Below are 19,193 nucleotides of genomic sequence, written 5' to 3'. Positions count from 1 at the left end.
TAATCCCCAAAGCCATCGATTATCTGTAAGAAATATAAAAATAATAAGCCAACAATATACTCCCTGATCCGCAGTAATCCATGTAATAATGAGTACCATAACGATCTCCCATGGAGAGCTGTCACATCGGCAGATGCTTCCACTTTCCAGGGGCTCCAGTGATACACTGACGGAAGGTATCCTTCTGCACTGTATCCCTCCGCTGCTGCGAGTACAGTATAGTTCATACTGGATCAACATGTTAGGGCATGCTAGGTTAGGCTATGGGTTGAACTAGATGGACCTAAAGTCTTCCTTCAACCTTAATAACTATGTTACTATGTTACTATAAAACTTGCGGCACAGCTGTGTGAGAAAAATTCTCACGCAGCAGTGACGTAATGTGAGAGCAATTAGCTCATTGAACCCTCAGTCATAACACTGCAGGAGCCATTGTCTCCTCTGTCAGTGTGTCATTGGAGGCCTATAGAGCAGTGACATTACCTGATGTCACTGTTCTATAGGGGAGATCCTCGTGGAACACTCGTTATTAATAGGACTGCATCAGACAGGTAGGTGATCGATGGTGGTTGTAAGTATGGTGAAATTAAGAATATTAAAATACATTTCTCTGGCTGTGTCTTTTTTTAACTCTTTCACTACTATAGGATTAGTAATTGATAGATGTCTTATTGACGCCTCTACATTACTAACCGGGCTTAATATCACCTTACAATCAAATGCGACATTAACCCCTTATTACCCCATATGCCACCACTACAGGGCAGTGGGAAGAGAGAGGCTAAGTGCCAAAATTGGCGCATCCTACAGATATGCCTTTTCAGGGGCGGCTGGGAGCTGTTTTTTTGTAGCCAGGGGGGCAAAATCCATGGTCGCTCTCTAGGCAGCTGTCTGCATAGCATTTCTGGCTATAAATTATAGGGGGGCCCCACATCATTTTTTTGGGAGGGATCCCCCTATTTAAATAGCCAGTAAAGGCCAAATATACAGCTGAAATTCATAGCCTGGGAAGCTCCATGGGTATTAACCGCTTCTCAGGCTATAAACATCGGCCCCCAGTAGCTGGCTTTCCCACTCTGGGCTTGAAAATTGAGCAGGAGCACACACCATTTTTTTCCATTCTTTTAAATTAAACAGATATTGTGTTTAAGGCCAGGGTCACAGTTGCAAGAAACTCGCAAGAGTCTTGCATCTCAATACCCGGCACTGTCGCCGGCAGTCTGGACCAGAGTGTGTGGCTGCATGTATTTCTATGTAGCTGAACGCTTCGGTCCCAGTGCTGGCGGCAGTGCTGGGTATTGAGATGCGAGACTCGTGTGAGTTTCTCGCTAGTGTGACCCAAGCCAACGCAGAGTGTGTGTGTGTGTCTTTATATAACTCTTTATGTACCATTTTATTATGTTTATTACTAAACATCGGGTTTGGTATTATCTATCTATCTATAGATCTATCTATCCCATATCTATCTATAGATCTATCTATAGATGTATCTATCTATAGATCTATCTATCTATCTACTGTATCTATCTATCTATCTATCTATCTATCTGTTATCTATCTATCTGTTATCTATCTATATATCTTTCTTTTTGTGTGTGTAAACATTATTCTTCAATGGAGTATGTAAATAAAGAGGATGGATTAGACATGGCATCTGACCCATAGAAGCACCAGGAGGGCGCGAAACGGCCGTCGTCAGGCCTGCCGAACTCTTTATACCTGTACCCCCGGCCGTGAAGACTTTTATCCTGTAAGTAATAAAGATACCTGTCTTGGAAGGATCGGTGAGTGCTGCGCTTCTTTATCTTCATTGGATTTATAGGCATATGTTGTCGGCAGAAGCACCTGAGGTCCGGCGGCCATATCTCTGCTACAGGCGTGAAAGCTCAGCTGTGTCATTAGGAGGTGGTGCGGTCTACTGTGTTTCTTCAAAGACTGAAGACATGGTATCACAATTCTATTTTTTTAAATAATAGATCTTTATTTAGCTTTCAAAAACGCATACAAATCAGCATGAAAAAAATGCATAAAAAATGCATAAAAAACGCATAAAAAATGCATCAAATCCGCATCTGCGTTTTCTGTCAAGAGAGGGAAGAATCTGCACAGGAAATTCCACAGGCAAATCTGCAACGTGTGCATATACCCTAAGCAATCTTGGTAAATACATCTGGAAATTCTGAATTACATTTTAGTAGCCTAGAATTCAATATGTACATATATTTTTTATTTGTACTTATCAATGTGAACTTTCCTCCTGCCCCTTAGCCTCATAAACTGCTTACTATGTCAAATACAAAAACACTTGAAGGTTAGGCTAGGTTCACACTGCGTTCAGTGTTTCCATTAAACGGACGTTACACCGTGGCATAACGTAGAGTAACGTAGTCCGTTAACGCTGCCATTGAATGCAATGTCGGACGCATCCCTAGCGCACGCCCACAATGGGCGTGCGCTAGCGATGTGCCGTCATTGATTGACGGACCCCAGACGCAGGCTGCAGCGTTTCCGGGTCCGTCACTGCTAGCGCAGATGGAGCTAGCAGATGCTCCATCTGCGCTAGCGCTGTGCCAAAGTCGGCACTTGCGTTAGCGCAGTCCGTTTAACATATGTGTTGAACAGACTGCACTAACGCAATGTGAACCTAGCCTTAGTATAATCCAATAACCCACCTGCTAGAACACGCTTACATGTGAATGTATAGCAAAGTTTCTAGTCAGGTCTGAAAAGTTAGCTTGCTACATTATATAAAAATGACAGAAGAAATTAACTAAAATAATAATTGGTTACATAGTGTAAATCTAAATAAGAAAATTAGCTTACTTATCTACATAAATAGCAAATATTAAATGTCCTGCATATTAGGACTTTTATATAAAGAATTGCATTTTTATCTTCAGAATCAGCCATATTTAAAAATTATGTTTTAAGTTTATTTATAGGTGTATTCAAAATATCTAACTTTCTTTGTTAAATGGAACCTGAGATCCTCATAGCCTCCAACCCGCTGATATATATATATATATATATATATATCTATCTATCTATCTATCTATCTATCTATCTATCTATATATATATATATCTCTATATATATATATATATATATATATATATATTCCTATATTAACCCCTATCTGACCTCGGACGGGATAGTACGTCCGAGGTCAGATCCCCTGCTTTGATGCGGGCTCCAGCGGTGAGCCCGCACCAAAGCCGGGACATGTCAGCTGTTTTGAACAGCTGACATGTGCCCGTAATAGGCGCGGGCAGAATCGCGATCTGCCCGCACCTATTAACTAGTTAAATGCCGCTGTCAAACACAGACAGCGGCATTTAACTACTGCATCCGGCCGGGCGGCCGGAAATGACGTCATCGCCGACCCCCGTCACATGATCGGGGGTCGGTGATGCGTCTCCATTGTAACCATAGAGGTCCTTGAGACCTCTATGGTTATTGATTGCCCGTCGCTGTGAGCGCCACCCTGTGGTCGGCGCTCACAGCACACCTCCATTTCTGCTACATAGCAGCGATCAGCAGATCGCTGCTATGTAGCAGAGCCGATCGCGTTGTGCCTGCTTCTAGCCTCCCATGGAGGCTATTGAAGCATGGCAAAAGTAAAAAAAAAAAGTTGAAAAAAAATGTTAAAAAAATAAAAAAAATATAAAAGTTTAAATCACCCCCCTTTCGCCCCAATCAAAATAAATCAATAAAAAAAATATAAAATCTATGCATATTTGGTATCGCCGCACTCAGAATCGTCCGATCTATCAATTAAAAAAAAGCATTAACCTGATCGCTAAACAGCGTAGCGGGAAAAAAATTCAAAACGCCAGAATTACGTATTTTTGGTCGCCGCGACATTGCATTAAAATGCAATAACGGGCGATCAAAAGAACGTATCTGCACCGAAATGCTATCATTAAAAACGTCATCTCGGCACGCAAAAAATAAGCCCTCAACCGACCCCAGATCACGAAAAATGGAGACGCTACGGGTATCGGAAAATGGCGCAATTTTTTTTTTTTTAGCAAAGTTTGGAATTTTTTTTCACCACTTAGATAAAAAATAACCTAGTCATGTTAGGTGTCCATGAACTCGTACTGACCTGGAGAATCATAATGGCATGGTTTTAGCATTTAGTGAAACTAGCAAAAAAAACAAACAAAAAACAAGTGTGGGATTGCACTTTCTTTGCAATTTCACCGCACTTGGAATTTTTTTACCGTTTTCTAGTACAAGACATGCTAAAACCAATGATTTCGTTCAAAAGTACAACTCATCCCGCAAAAAATAAGCCCTCACATGGCCAAATTGACGGAAAAATAAAAAAGTTATCGCTCTGGGAAGGAGAGGAGTGAAAAACGAACACGGAAAAACGAAAAATCCCAAGGTCATGAAGGGGTTAAATAAGCCTTTTTACTATATATTTAATTTTAGTAAATGGCAAAACACTATTCTATAAATCCATATGTAATATGCTAATTAATGCAGACTAGTCAAGGGGGTGTGGGTTTCCCCAGACTGGTTGTCCCACTAATCATATTGGCTTCAGTTCTTTGCAAATCTTATGCAAGAGTATGACTTTTGTCTTTTTTGGTGCACTACAAATATCCAGGAAGGACAACGTTACGGTATCATCTTTTGTCCACAAAGGAACCAAAGACATTATCCAGAAGGAGTATACTATAAGCATAGCAGGGCTCCCTGGAATGCACAGTGCTTCTATGAATATAACATGATTAGTGTGATCACTAGTCTGGGGAAACAAATGCCCCTTTGACTAGTCTGACACTAGTTAGCATATTACAAATGGATTTATAAAATTGTTTTTTGAAATTTACTGCAATCATATATACACCATAAAGGGCTTGTTATGAATGGGATTAACGTAAGAATAAATACATGGTAGCAGTTTGGAAGGCATGGAGGAGCTGAAAGATTCCATTTAGTATTTCACTTCTTTTGTATTCAGTTGTGTTGATTTTCCTGGAGGGTATTGCCAGGTTTGCTTCCTTCTGTTGGGAAAATAATTTTACATCATGTGCCCAAGGCAAGCACATTATTAAAAACACTTTCTATAGCGAATCCTATGTAAGGAGGATGGTGGTTTGTTTTTTTATTTTTTAACCACAAACATATGCATATAAATAAAAATGATTTATAAGTTGAACATTATGGCATGATGTAATTCTAAAGTGCTGATATATCATAGCAGCTATAGAGCTGCGAGATATCACAGGCTTTAAATCTAGGCTGTCATTTCTGAGTCATGGACTGGGGAGAGTCTAAACTACTACTGTGTGTATCAGTAAAACAATTAAAACCTAGGCTAAATAGCGAAAAGGCATGATGTATGTAAGCTTTGATTACCCCCAACCCTCACTGGACCAGAATCAGCTAAGGTCAGAAGATATCTAAAGGGTCAATGAGGGGATGGTGCCTAGACAGCATGTTGCAGCATTTGCCAGTGCTGATTAGAGATGAGCGGTGTTCGAGTCGAACTGTTCGCCAATTTCAAATTTGAGCTCTTTTGGGCGGTGTTCGAGTCGTTCGACAAACCCAAACAATTTGCTTAAAATTCGGCTGTTCGAGTTTCTGTTCGATAACTGTTCGTTCACCAAAAGCCTCGCTTGATTTGCACATTAAAACTGTTTATCATTGTTAATAGACTGTTTCAGTGTATAGTGGGCGGGGGATAGATCTGTGCTGAAATAACGCCGATCTCCATTTTTTTTTCTTTCCCGCATTTACAGTGCGACGGTGCAGTTTCTCAGCCTATCATCAGTGCGCACACACACAGCAATGTGCATGTGATGCACACAAGCAAGGGCATGTGTCATTGGCTGTGTATGTCACATGTCCTCCTTGCCCTATAAGAACCAGCCATTTGCCCCGTCGCCACCATTTCCTCACTGCTGCAGCCTAATGTTAGACGGCACCGTTGCTGCTGTGGGCGCTATACAGACTAAGAGTGTTTTTTGGAGCGAATTGTCAGAGAGGTAGGTTTAATGAGTCGGGAGGAGTCGGGACTAGTTGTAATATCTGCCCTTTTCAGGGTAGGTTGCAGCAGTTCATATCACTGTTTGCCAGGCAGGTCTGTGCCAGTGCTGTGCAAGTGTTTGTCACAGCATTTGGTCTAATCTAGCTCAGCCAATCCTTTTGGGCTAGTAGCATTGTCTGATAGTCATCTGAGTAGCCCGCCTGTGAAGCTAGCTACACCGCCTGTGTATCTCAATTTTTACTGTATCTATCCAAGTTAATAGTTTTGGGCCTAGGAGCAGTGTCTGCATGCCAGCACAGTAGCACGTCTGTGAAACTTACTACACCGCCTGTGTATCTCTATTTTCACTGCATCTAATCCAATTAATAGTTTAGGGCCTAGGAGCAGTGTCTGCACGTCAGCAGAGTAGCCCGCCTGTAAAACTAACTACACCGCCTGTGTATCTCTATTTTCACTGCATCTAATCCAGTTAATAATTTAGGGCCTGGGAGCAGTGTCTGCATGTCAGCAGAGTAGCCCGCCTGTGAAACAAACTATACCGCCTGTGTATCTCAATTTTCACTGTATCTAATCCAGTTATTAGTTTAGGGCCTAGGAGCAGTGTCTGCACGTCAGCAGCGTAGCCCGCCTGTGAAACAAACTATACCACCTGTGTATCTCAATTTTCAATGCATCTAATCCAGTTAATAGTTTTGGGCCTAGGAGCAGTGTCTGCACGTCAGCAGAGTAGCCCGCCTGTGAAACTAACTACACTAACTACATTTTCACTGCATCCAATCCAGTTAATAGTTTAGGGCCTAGGAGCAGTGTCTGCACGTCAGCAGAGTAGCCCGCCTGTGAAACTAACTACACCGCCTGTGTATCTCAATTTTCACTGCATCTAATCCAGTTAATAGTTTAGGGCCTAGGAGCAGTGTCTGCACGTCAGCAAAGTAGCCCACATGTGAAACTAACTACACCGCCTGTGTATCTCTATTTTTACTGCATCTAATCCAGTTAATAGTTTTGGGCCTAGGAGCAGTGTCTGCACGTCAGCAGAGTAGCCCGCGTGTGAAACTAACTACACCGCCTGTGTATCTCAATTTTCACTGCATCTAATGCAGTTAATAGTTTAGGGCCTAGGAGCAGTGTCTGCACGTCAGCAGAGTAGCCCGCCTATGAAACTAACTACACCGTCTGTGTATCTCAATTTTCACTGCATCCAATCCAGTTAATAGTTTAGGGCATATGAGCAGTGTCTGCAAGTCAGCAAAGTAGTCCGCCTGTGAAACTAACTACACCACCTGTGTATCTCAATTTTCACTGCATCTAATCCAGTTAATAATTTAGGGCCTAGGAGTAGTGTCTGCACGTCAGCAGAGCAGCCCGCCTGTGAAACAAACTATACCGCCTGTGTATCTCAATTTTCACTGCATCTAATCCAGTTATTAGTTTTGGGCCTAGTACCACAGTTTGGCCACTCAGTTCTGCTCGGTTTTCATCCATCGTTGTTGTACCAACAACTACAGATACAGAGTTGCCAATTAGTTAAGCACTAAAATGAGTGGCAAAAGGCCTGCTGCTGGTGGAAAGGGGAATAGGCGTGTTTGAAAGGGAAAAAAAGGTTGTGCCTGTGGGGTAGGTGGTAATGCAACAGTAATATTTGCAGAAGAAAGACCATCTTCCAGCCAAAGTAAGATGTCTACTTCTTTTCATGGACAATCTGATATGATCCCTTTCTTACGACCATCGCTACAAGCATCGCCAAAAATTCCAGATGAGGCACAAGAACAGCAGGTGCTTGAACGGATATCAAGTGCTCATTCAAGTGGGCTCTCCTCCATGTCAACTTCAACATCACAACTACTCCAGTCCTCAGAGTTGTCACCCCAATCGCACTTGCTTCCTCACAGCTCCCAAGTCTCCAGCTGCCCGTCTGAGCATGGGGTAACACACATGGTTGAGTCTGTAGAGCTGTTTACGCATACTATAGCCTGGGAATCAGAGGTCTGCTCCAGAGCTTCTGTGAATCCAGATGAGGAAATGATCTGCACTGATGCCCAGAATCTTTGTGAGTCGGATCCAGGCCCAGATGAAGAAGGTTCTGAGCATAATGTAGACCCTCGTTCCCAAACTGTAACTCCTGTTGGTGGAGACAAAAAGGAAGATAATGATGAGACAGATACCTGATTGGAACGAAAACTTGACTTTTTGGTCGGGCAGGAAGAGGTTGGCTCTCAGGACGACGGATGTGAGAACACACAGGATGATGATGACGAGGTTGTAGACCCCACTTACTGTCAACCCCCAGTCCGCCAGTCAATGAGGTCAGCAGAGGAGGTGGAGGAGGATGCTAGAGACGAGTCTGAAGATGAGGTAACGGTGCGCCTTCATGGACAGAGATGGAGTACTGGAAGCACGTCAACAACTGCATCCTCAACCCCAACTGTGCCTCAGACCAGAAGTCGTGGTGGCTCTTCAGGTCGTACGGGCTCTAAGCCTTGCATAGCCTGGGCATTTTTTGACATCGCAAAGGATGACCCAAATCATGTTGTCTGTAAGATTTGTCAACAAAATCTCAGTAGAGGCCAAAAAATCACTAGCTTGAGTACTTCATGCATAAACCGTCACATTGATATGAGGCATAAGTTCCAGTGGGAAGCTCACTGTGCTACAATGCGGCCTAGTGGGCCGGGTCAACCACCGTCTGTCCAATCAAGTGCATCCGCATCCTCTTCATCCTCTGTGACTGTGGGGACCGCAGTCGCACATGGTTTTGGATGCAGACCTTCCACCTCTTTACCCGCAACAGCCAGTGTGATTGGCAGGTCGTCAGGAAATTTGCAAGTGGAAACACCTGCTGGTGTTGAGCGCTCTCCGACATCGACACCACATTTTGATCAAGGCAACATAGCATCTCTGCCTGCATCTTCCTCACAGACCAGCAGTTTGCCAGGAACACCCTACTCAACTTCGTCTAAGCATGGCAGCCAGCCCTCAGTCCCTCAGTTGTGGACAAGCAAAAGACCATTTCCTCCTAGCCATGACAAAGCTAAGAGGTTGAATTTGTCCATCTGAAAGCTGTTGGCTACAGAAATGCCGCCTTTCCGCCTGTTGGACACAGAGGATTTTCAAGACCTTATGTCCGTCGCAGTGCCCCAGTACCAGATGCCCAGTCGCCACTACTTCTCAAGGAAAGCTGTGCCTGTGCTACACCAGCATGTCGCACACAACATCAACGCTTCCTTGAGAAACTCTGTGGGTGACAGGGTGCATTTCACCACAGACACTTGGACGAGTAGACATGGACAGGGGCGTTATATGTCGGTGACTGGGCACTGGGTAACTATGGCGACATCAGGAGTAGGGGCTGCTGTCCAAGTCTTGCAGTCACCATGAGTTGCTTGTCGATCCTCTGTATCTATAAGTTCCTCCACTGCTTCTGCCTCCTCAACCTCCTCTCGGTCTTCCACCTGCACCCAAACCCTGTCTGGTAATGCCACCCGCGTTGTAACTGTGCAGAAGGAATCCTGCAAACCTCCTCACTATGCTGTCACCAGGGCTCAACGGCATCAGGCAGTGTTTACATTGAAATGCCTGGGAAATGTGAGTCACACAGCTGAGGAGTTGTGGTCAGCTCTGGAGACTGAGTTCCATCAATGGTTGTCTCCACTCAACCTTACAGCCAGGGAAGGCTGTGTGCGACAATGCTGCAAACCTGGGTGCGGCCATTCACTGGGGCAATGTCACACATATGCCTTGTATGGCTCACGTTTTGAACCTGGTGGGCTTCTGCAGAGGGCATGGTCGCTGTGTGCTCACTTACGCCGTTCGCATCCCGCAGCTCGACGACTTGTATCTCTATAGAAGTCATTGAGCCTACCAGTTTACTGGCTGAAATGCGATGTGCCCACATGGCGGAATTCAACTCTGCACATATTGCAGCGACTGTGGCAGCACCGACGAGTCCTGGTGCAATACGATATGACGTATAGCCTGGGCCAACGAGATCAAGAGGTGGGGCAAATCACGCTGCAGGAGTGGTCTCAGATCAGGGACCTATGTACCCTTCTGCACAGTTTTGAAATAGCGACGAAGATGTTTAGTGCTGACGATGCCATTATCAGCATGACCATTCTGGTGATTTACATGCTGGAGCACACCTTACACAGTGTTCGGAGTCAGGTGGTGGAACAAGAGGAGGAGGAGGAGGAACAGGAGGAGTCGTATGCAAAAGGGATCATATCTCCAAGGTCAAGAAGGTTGGCAGCACCAAGGCAGCAGGCATTGGAGGCTGGGGGAGAGGGATTACCGAGTGTGCATGGTAGCAGCCAAACTGTTGAGGAAGGTGCAGGAGGTGAGGAAGAAGTGGAGGACAAACTGACGCTGGGCATGGAAGACTCATCAGATGAGGGAGACCTTGATCAAATTTCTGTTGTGCGAGGTTGGGGGGAGAGGTCTGACAAAGGAAGCATGATTCTCACCTCGCCACCACCAAGACAACAAGGACTTGGTCCTCCTGGATGCGCAAGACACATGAGTGCCTTCTTGCTGCGCTACCTGCAACATGACCCTCGGATTGTCAGAATCCAAAGTAAGGCCAATTACTGGGTTGCCACACTCTTAGATCCCCGGTACAAAAGCAAATTTGGCAAAATAATTCCTGCCATAGAAAGGGATTCACGCATGCAGGAATATCAGCAGAGAATGCTACAGAATCTAACATCTGCTTTTCCACAAAACACCAGTGGTACACGTAGTGAATCTCTGAGTTCTAACTTGCCAATCGTGGGACTATTGAGTCATCACTCAAATTGTAACAGTAACATTGTAGTGTTGTAATGGTGGTAACAGCAATTTTTTCCAATCATTTCAAGATTTTTTTAGACCATCCTTTGCAAGGCCACAGGAGACAAGAAGTCTGACGCACAGCCAACGCCTAGAGAGGATAGTACAAGAGTATCTCCAAGTTAACATCGATGCCATGACTGTGGAACTGGACCCTTGCTCATTTTGGGCTTCCAATCTTGAAAAATGGCCTGAGCTCGCCACTCACTCCTTGGAGATCTTGCTGTGCCCCGCAGCCAGCGTTCTCTCTGAACGTGTGTTCAGCGTTGCTGGTGGTGTGCTGTACAGTGACAATGTAGACAGACTAACGTTCATCAAGATGAACAAATCCTGGATCCGCAAGTACTTTTCTACCCCTGTGTCATCTTGGGGAGACTAAAAGCTTGATGATTTTTAAAAATCACCTCACCATCCGTTTTAAAAAACTCTGCCGAAATTGATGCCACTTAAGTGGTGTCTGTGGCCGAATTTTTGGAAAAAATGGAGACTCTTTTATTTAGTCCCCTAGCTGAGTTTTACATGACGTTGCCATCATCAATTCCAGGTGGGTGGGGTCGTCTGCAGAGTTGTTTCCTCATACTATGGCCTGGGATTCAGAGGTCTGCTCCAAAGCTTCAGTGTCTGCTAGTCAGCAGAGTAGCCCAGCCACTCACCGCCTGTTTACCTAAGTACTATTTTTAATGGCATCTGGCCAGGAAATCCTTTTGGGCCTAGTAGAATTTGGTGCTACTCAGCAGCATACTTCACCCATGAAGCAAGCTACATTGCCTGTTTACCTAAGTACTATTTTTTAATGGCATCTAGCCCAGGAAATCCTTTTGGGCCTAGTAGAATTTGGTTCTACTCAGCAGGGTACCCCACCCATGAAGCAAGCTACACCGCCTGTTTACCTAAGTACTATTTTTTAACGGCATCTAGCCCAGGAAATCCTTTTGGGCCTAATAGAATTTGGTGCTACTCAGCAGCGTACTTCACCCATGAAGCATGCTACACCACCTGTTTACCTAACTACTATTTTTTAACGGCATCTAGCCCAGGAAATCCTTTTGGGCCAAGTAAAATTTGGTGCTACTCAGCAGCGTACCCCACCCATGAAGAAAGCTACACCACCTGTTTACCTAACTACTATTTTGTAATGGCATCTAGCCCAGGAAATCCTTTTGGACCTAATAGAATTTGGTGCTACTCAGCAGCGTACTTCACCCATGAAGCAAGCTACACCGCCTGTTTACCTAAGTACTATTTTTTTAATGGCATCTAGCCCAGGAAATCATTTTGGGCCTAGTAGAATTTGGTGCAACTCAGCAGCGTACCCCAGTGATGAAGCAAGCTGTACCGCCTGTTTACCTAAGTACTATTTTTTAACGGCATTTGGCCCAGGAAATCTTTTTGGGCCTGGTAGCAATTTCTGCTACTCAGTAGAGTACCCCACCCATGAAGCAAGCTACACCGCATTCTTTCTTTCTCAATCTAACCCCTCGGCTCTGGGGTATCCACTCTCCCTCCAGCTCTCTCCTTCTCACAGGTGGACTACCACGTGTTTTCACACTGTGGCGAATCTTTTGGGCCCAGGCATAAGAATTCGTCGAAGTAATGGATAATATGTGCCGCCTTACAAATGTCCATGACGACACATTCGAGGAAGCAACTAAACGCCTCAAATAGTGAGCAGGATATGGAGCACCCCATGGGCAAACAGCGATCTATGTAGTATGCTCCTTCACAGAAGCACCCAATGGGAGGACACTATTCGGAAGCACAGGTAGTAACCGGAACGCCCCCCCCCCCCCCCAATGTCTGTTTTGGCCATTAGGGTGCCCCTTACCATCTTCTTGACCTGCCTGATTGCCTCGTGAAAGGAGGTACAGTACATAGTACTGTACTTTTTTCCACGTCGATGTTGTCGTTTACTGACCTGCCCCTTGGATATGACAAATGGTGGATTAGTCTGAATGTATTGGGTTCATTTTTTGGCACAACTCCCAACGGGGGTACCACTACGTCTTCTAAGGAAAGTGTTCTGAATGGACCCGCCGCCATTCTACCTAAAGATATTTCTTTTTTTATTTTTTTTGTCAAGATGTCTGGGTGTTGGTAGAATGAGTTTACATTTTTACTCCATCCTTTCTTGATTTTAGAAGGGCATGACATGCCTATATCTGTGTCTCCTCCTCATTTTACTCCTCCACCTCTTTTCTTTTTGCATGACTATATGTAGTTGTGACTTTTCCATGTGTTTGTTGTGTCTTCTGAGCAGTTTGTCAGCTTTTGGACACCTTTTAAGGTGTTTTCTATGTGTTTTCCATGTGTTTGCATGTGTTTGTGTTTGCCTGCCATTGGTTTCAATGGGGTTCGACGGTGTTCATCGAACATTCGACGAACATTTCGTCGAACACATCCCTGTTCGATGAACCGAACCAAACCCGAACACTAGGGAGGTGGCTCAACACTAGTGCTGATGATCTATGCTCTATTCTTGTCCTGTTTATTTTTTTTCCAAAGAATGCTACTATGTAGGAGGGTATCTCCAATATTTGACTGCTTTCTGTGGATGCTTACATTTATTTTTTTTTCTCATAACTTGTTAGTATTCTAACTGTATGTCTTTTGTATTGAAAGCAGGAATTCTAACAGTAAGCCATAGACTGCACTGTTGTGCACAACAGAATATTATTTGCCTAAAAGCCTAAATCTTTCTTTTTTACAGGCAAAATGTATTGGTATATGCAGATATATCATTAACCCCTGGTGACATCCTTTGTACATGTACAGTGCACGTGAGCACTGCATGTATAAATTCGGTTCAGGAGCTGAGTTTGCTCCATTGAGTGTGAGCACTGGCAGTTCTTCAGCAGACACCCAATAGTAACTACCGCAATCGTGACAAGCTCCAATTATGATTGTGTAACCTCTTAAATGTCACTGCCTATCATGAAAAAAGCAATAATATAATTCCTCTCTAGAGTCTCACAGTAGGGTTGAGCGACCTTGACCTTTTCAGAGTCGAGTCGTGTTTCGCGAAACCCGACTATCTTAGATGTCGAGTCGAGTGGAATCGGCCGATTATGGCGAAAAGTCGGGTATCGCCCGAAACACGAAACCCAATGCAAGTCAATGGGGGAGCATAGTCGGCAGTGAGTGGAGGCCAGGAAAACACCTACACTGCCCATTTTAATGGCAAAAACATCCATTCTTGTTACAGAAGCTTGTCAATCGTAATTTAGCTTATAATAATTGGAAGGCATTTGAAATTGGGGGTCATTTGGCTAAAGTTGTGGGGGGTAGGGCTGGTTCAAGTAATTAGTGGGCCCAGTAAATCTGGACCACGTCACGGCAGTGGAGCAGGGAGAGGTAAGTATTTCAACTTTGCAAGTGCTGTGATCCTGAGCAAGCAGGGGGGGCCCACTCGTTGGCATTGGCACTGGCCCCTCAAAGTACAGCGGTGTGTTTGCACGGCGGGGGCGCCTCCCACCGGCAGTAACACTTTTGCATACTATGAGAGGCCCTGTGCCAGTGACGTCGCCAACTAGTATTCCTCCCCCCACCTGATGAAGGAACCTGCACTTTCATCTGCACCTTCCTCTTTGTCCCCGTGTAAGGTGGTATGGTATGCGGGAAGAGGAACCTGACTTTCAGCAGGGTCACAATCTTGCTGTGTAGCGTGCACGGGGAATTTTGCATTATGGGTCAATGTACCAGCAGACTCATCTATCACTGGCTGGGCAATGGGCAGGATGAGGAGGAAACACAGATATAGGCCCAAAGAATAAAGTTGGCTAAATGCAGTTCAAAATTGGTAACACAGGACTACCCAGGGGGCATTGCAGTGGAGGACAACTGGAATGAAAGGCTGACACAGAGAGTAGGCCCAAATCAGTAAGTAGTCGAAATGCAGTTCAAAATTGGCAACCGTAGTAAACAGGCGGCACAGCTTTGTTCAGTGGAGGAGAACAGCAAGGAGTGGCAGACACCGATAGTAGGCCCAAACCCAACTAGTAGGCCAAATGCAGTCTAACATTAACAACTACTTAACGAGAGCCTGAAAATGGAATTTCAGGACAGGAAACCAGGAGAACAGCAAGGAGTGGCAGACACCGATAGTAGGCCCCAAACCAACTAGTACGCCAAATGCAGTTGTTCCATTTAACCACAATTTAATGAGAGCCTGAAGATAGAAGTTCAGGAAAGGCAACCTGGAGAACACCTTGGAGTGTAACACACCATCTCTCTACACCCCATACCCAATTTGTAGGCCTAATGCAGTGTAGTTTACAACAACTACTAAATGAGAGTCGGAAGATCGAAGCAATGTGGACGAAACCTGGGGAACACCTTGGAGTGTAACACACCGTCTCTCTACACCCCATACCCAATTTGTAGGCCTAATGCATTGTAGTTTTCTACAACTACTAAACGAGAGTCGGAAGACCGAAGCAATGTGGACGAAACCTGGGGAACACCTTGGAGTGGAACACACCATCTCTCTACACCCCATACCCAATTTGTAGGCCTAATGCAGTGTAGTTTCCAACAACTACTAAACGAGAGCATGAAGATCGAAGCAATGGACAGGAAACCTGGGGAACACCTTGGAGTGGAACACACCATCTCTCTACACCCCATACCCAATTTGTAGGCCTAATGCAGTGTAGTTTCCAACAACTACTAAACGAGAGCATGAAGATCGAAGCAATGGAGAGGAAACCTGGGGAACACCTTGGAGTGGAACACACCATCTCTCTACACCCCATACCCAATTTGTAGGCCTAATGCAGCGTAGTTTCCAACAACTACTAAACGAGAGCCAGAAGATCGAAGCTCAGGAAAGGCAACCTGGAGAACACCTTGGAGTGGAACACACCATCTCTCTACACCCCATACCCAATTTGTAGGCCTAATGCAGCGTAGTTTCCAACAACTACTAAACGAGAGCATGAAGATCGAAGCAATGGAGAGGAAACCTGGGGAACACCTTGGAGTGTAACACACCATCTCTCTAAACCCCATAACCAATTTGTAGGCCTAATGCAGTGTAGTTTCCAACAACTACTAAACGAGAGCCGGAAGATCGAAGCTCAGGAAAGGCAACCTGGAGAACACCTTGGAGTGGAACACACCATCTCTCTACACCCCATACCCAATTTGTAGGCCTAATGCAGCGTAGTTTCCAACAACTACTAAACGAGAGCATGAAGATCGAAGCAATGGAGAGGAAACCTGGGGAACACCTTGGAGTGTAACACACCATCTCTCTACACCCCATACCCAATTTGTAGGCCTAATGCAGCGTAGTTTCCAACAACCACTAAACGAGAGCATGAAGATCGAAGCAATGGAGAGGAAAACTGGGGAACACCTTGGAGTGTAACACACCATCTCTCTACACCCCATACCCAATTTGTAGGCCTAATGCAGTGTAGTTTCCAACAACTACTAAACGAGAGCATGAAGATCGAAGCAATGGAGAGGAAACCTGGGGAACACCTTGGAGTGGAACACACCATCTCTCTACACCCCATACCCAATTTGTAAGCCTAATGCAGTGTAGTTTCCAACAACTACTAAACGAGAGCCGGAAGATCGAAGCTCAGGAAAGGCAACCTGGAGTACACCTTGGAGTGGAACACACCATCTTTCTACACCCCATACCCAATTTGTAGGCCTAATGCAGCGTAGTTTCCAACAACTACTAAACGAGAGCATGAAGATCGAAGCAATGGAGAGGAAACTTGGGGAACACCTTGGAGTGTAACACACCATCTCTCTACACCCCATACCCAATTTGTAGGCCTAATGCAGTGTAGTTTTCAACAACTACTAAATGAGAGTCGGAAGATCGAAGCAATGTGGACGAAACCTGGGGAACACCTTGGAGTGTAACACACCATCTCTCTACACCCCATACCCAATTTGTAGGCCTAATGCAGCGTAGTTTCCAACAACTACTAAACGAGAGCATGAAGATCGAAGCAATGGAGAGGAAACCTGGGGAACACCTTGGAGTGGAACACACCATCTCTCTACACCCCATACCCAATTTGTAGGCCTAATGCAGCGTAGTTTCCAACAACTACTAAACGAGAGCATGAAGATCGATGCAATGGAGAGGAAACCCGGGGAACACCTTGGAGTGGAACACACCATCTCTCTACACCCCATACCCAATTTGTTGGCCTAATGCAGTGTAGTTTCCAACAACTACTAAACGAGAGCATGAAGATCGAAGCATTGGCGAGGAAACCTGGGAAACACCTTGGAGTGGAACACACCATCTCTCTACACCCCATACCCAATTTGTAGGCCTAATGCAGTGTAGTTTCCAACAACTACTAAACGAGAGCATGAAGATCGAAGCAATGGAGAGGAAACCTGGGGAACACCTTGGAGTGGAAGACACCATCACTCTACACCACATACCCAATTTGTAGGCCCAATGCAGTGTAGTTTCCAACAACTACTAAACGAGAGCATGAAGATCGAAGCAATGGAGAGGAAACCTGGGGAACACCTTGGAGTGGAACACACCATCTCTCTACACCCCATACCCAATTTGTAGGCCTAATGCAGTGTAGTTTCCAACAACTACTAAACGAGAGCATTAAGATCGAAGCAATGGCGAGGAAACCTGGGGCACACCTTGGGGAGGCAGACACCGTTAGTAGGCCCTACCAAAGTTGTACCCCCAATGCAGTTTTAAAATTCCTAGAGGCTGAAAACAAGACTATTGACGCTCAGCTTTTTTCAAAGGAACACAGCTGAATTGAGTGGCGCAGACAGACACAGGTAGTAGGACTTAAACCAAAAATGTGGCTCACTGCAGCTTAAAAAAGTTACAGGGGTACACAAGCAGCAGTGCTCTGGGCAGTGGAGGACAATTTCAATAGTGGACCGCAGACAGACTTTGTACGCCTACTATTAAAAAAAGGATGCTCTATGCAATTAAAAATAGGTTCCAGGGGTCCACGGGCAGCAGTGGTGTGGTCATTGGACGAGTATTGGAAGGAGGGGCCGCAGACAGGCGTAGTAGGCCTAACATAACAAAATTAGGCTGTAGACACTGTAAAATTGGTTCCAGGGGTACACGGGCAGCAGTGGTGTGGTCAGCGGAGGAAAATTGGAATTAGGGACTGCAGACAGACTTTGTAGGCTGTCCCCTGTGGACCATGCATCCAACACATTAACCCAGTGCGCCGTAATGGACACGTAACTTTTTGTGGACATGCCTACTGGTCCATGCGTCTCTTGTCAGGTGCACCTTTCTACTGTTTGATTGCCTGAGTGGTATGACAATGCAGACTTTTTCATGCCGCTGGAGGGCTGGGATGGCTTTTCTCGCAAAAGAAATGTCGACTGGGTAGCTTGAACCGTTGCACAGCGTAGTTCAACTGGGCTTTCTAAATATAAAACAAAGAAAAAAAGGAGGCTACATGCACTTTCAGCTGGGTTCCAGGGGTACACGGCCAGCATTGGTCTGGTCAGTGGAGAACTATTGGAAGGAAGGACCGCAGACAGGCTTTGAAGGCCTAACATAATAACAGATGGCTGTAGGCAATTTTAAATTGGTTCCAGGGGTACACGGGCAGCAGTGGTGTGGTCAGTGGAGGCCTAGTGGAAGGAGTGACCGCAGACAGGCATCGAAGGCCTAACATAATACCAGATGGCTGTAGGCAATTTTAAATTGGTTCCATGGGTACACGGGCAGCAGTGGTGTGGTCAGTGGAGGCCTAGTGGAAGGAGTGACCGCAAACAGGCATCGAAGGCCTAACATAATAACAGATGGCTGTAGGCAATTTTAAATTGGTTCCAGGGGAACACGGGCAGCAGTGGCCTGGTCAGTGTAGTAGTAGTAGAAAGAACGGACCGCAGACAGGCTTCGAAGGCCTAACATAATAAAATTGGGCTGGCTGTCGGCAATTTTAAATTGGTTCCAGGGGTACACGGGCAGCAGTGGTGTGGTCAGCGGAGGCCTAGTGGAAGGAGTGACCGCAGACAGGCATCGAAGGCCTAACATAATAACACATGGCTGTAGGCAATTTTAAATTGGTTCCAGTGGTACACGGGCAGCAGTACAATGGTCAGTGGAGGCCTAGTGGAAGGAGGGACCGCAGACAGGCTTCGAAGGCCTAACATAAAAAAATAGGGCTGTTGGCAATTTAAAATTGGTTCCAGTGGTACAAGGGCAGCAGTACAATGGTCAGTGGAGGCCTAGTGGAAGGAGGGACCGCAGACAGGCTTCGAAGGCCTAACATAAAAAAATAGGGCTGTTGGCAATTTAAAATTTGTTCCAGGGGTACACGGGCAGCAGTACAATGGTCAGTGGAGGCCTAGTGGAAGGAGGGACCGCAGACAGGCTTCGAAGGCC

The sequence above is a fragment of the Ranitomeya imitator genome, chromosome 4, assembly GCF_032444005.1.
Source record: "Ranitomeya imitator isolate aRanImi1 chromosome 4, aRanImi1.pri, whole genome shotgun sequence".
In the NCBI taxonomy this organism is placed as follows: Eukaryota; Metazoa; Chordata; class Amphibia; order Anura; family Dendrobatidae; genus Ranitomeya; species Ranitomeya imitator.
The sequence above is the reverse complement of the archived record's forward strand: the minus strand, read 5'-3'. Positions refer to the sequence as shown.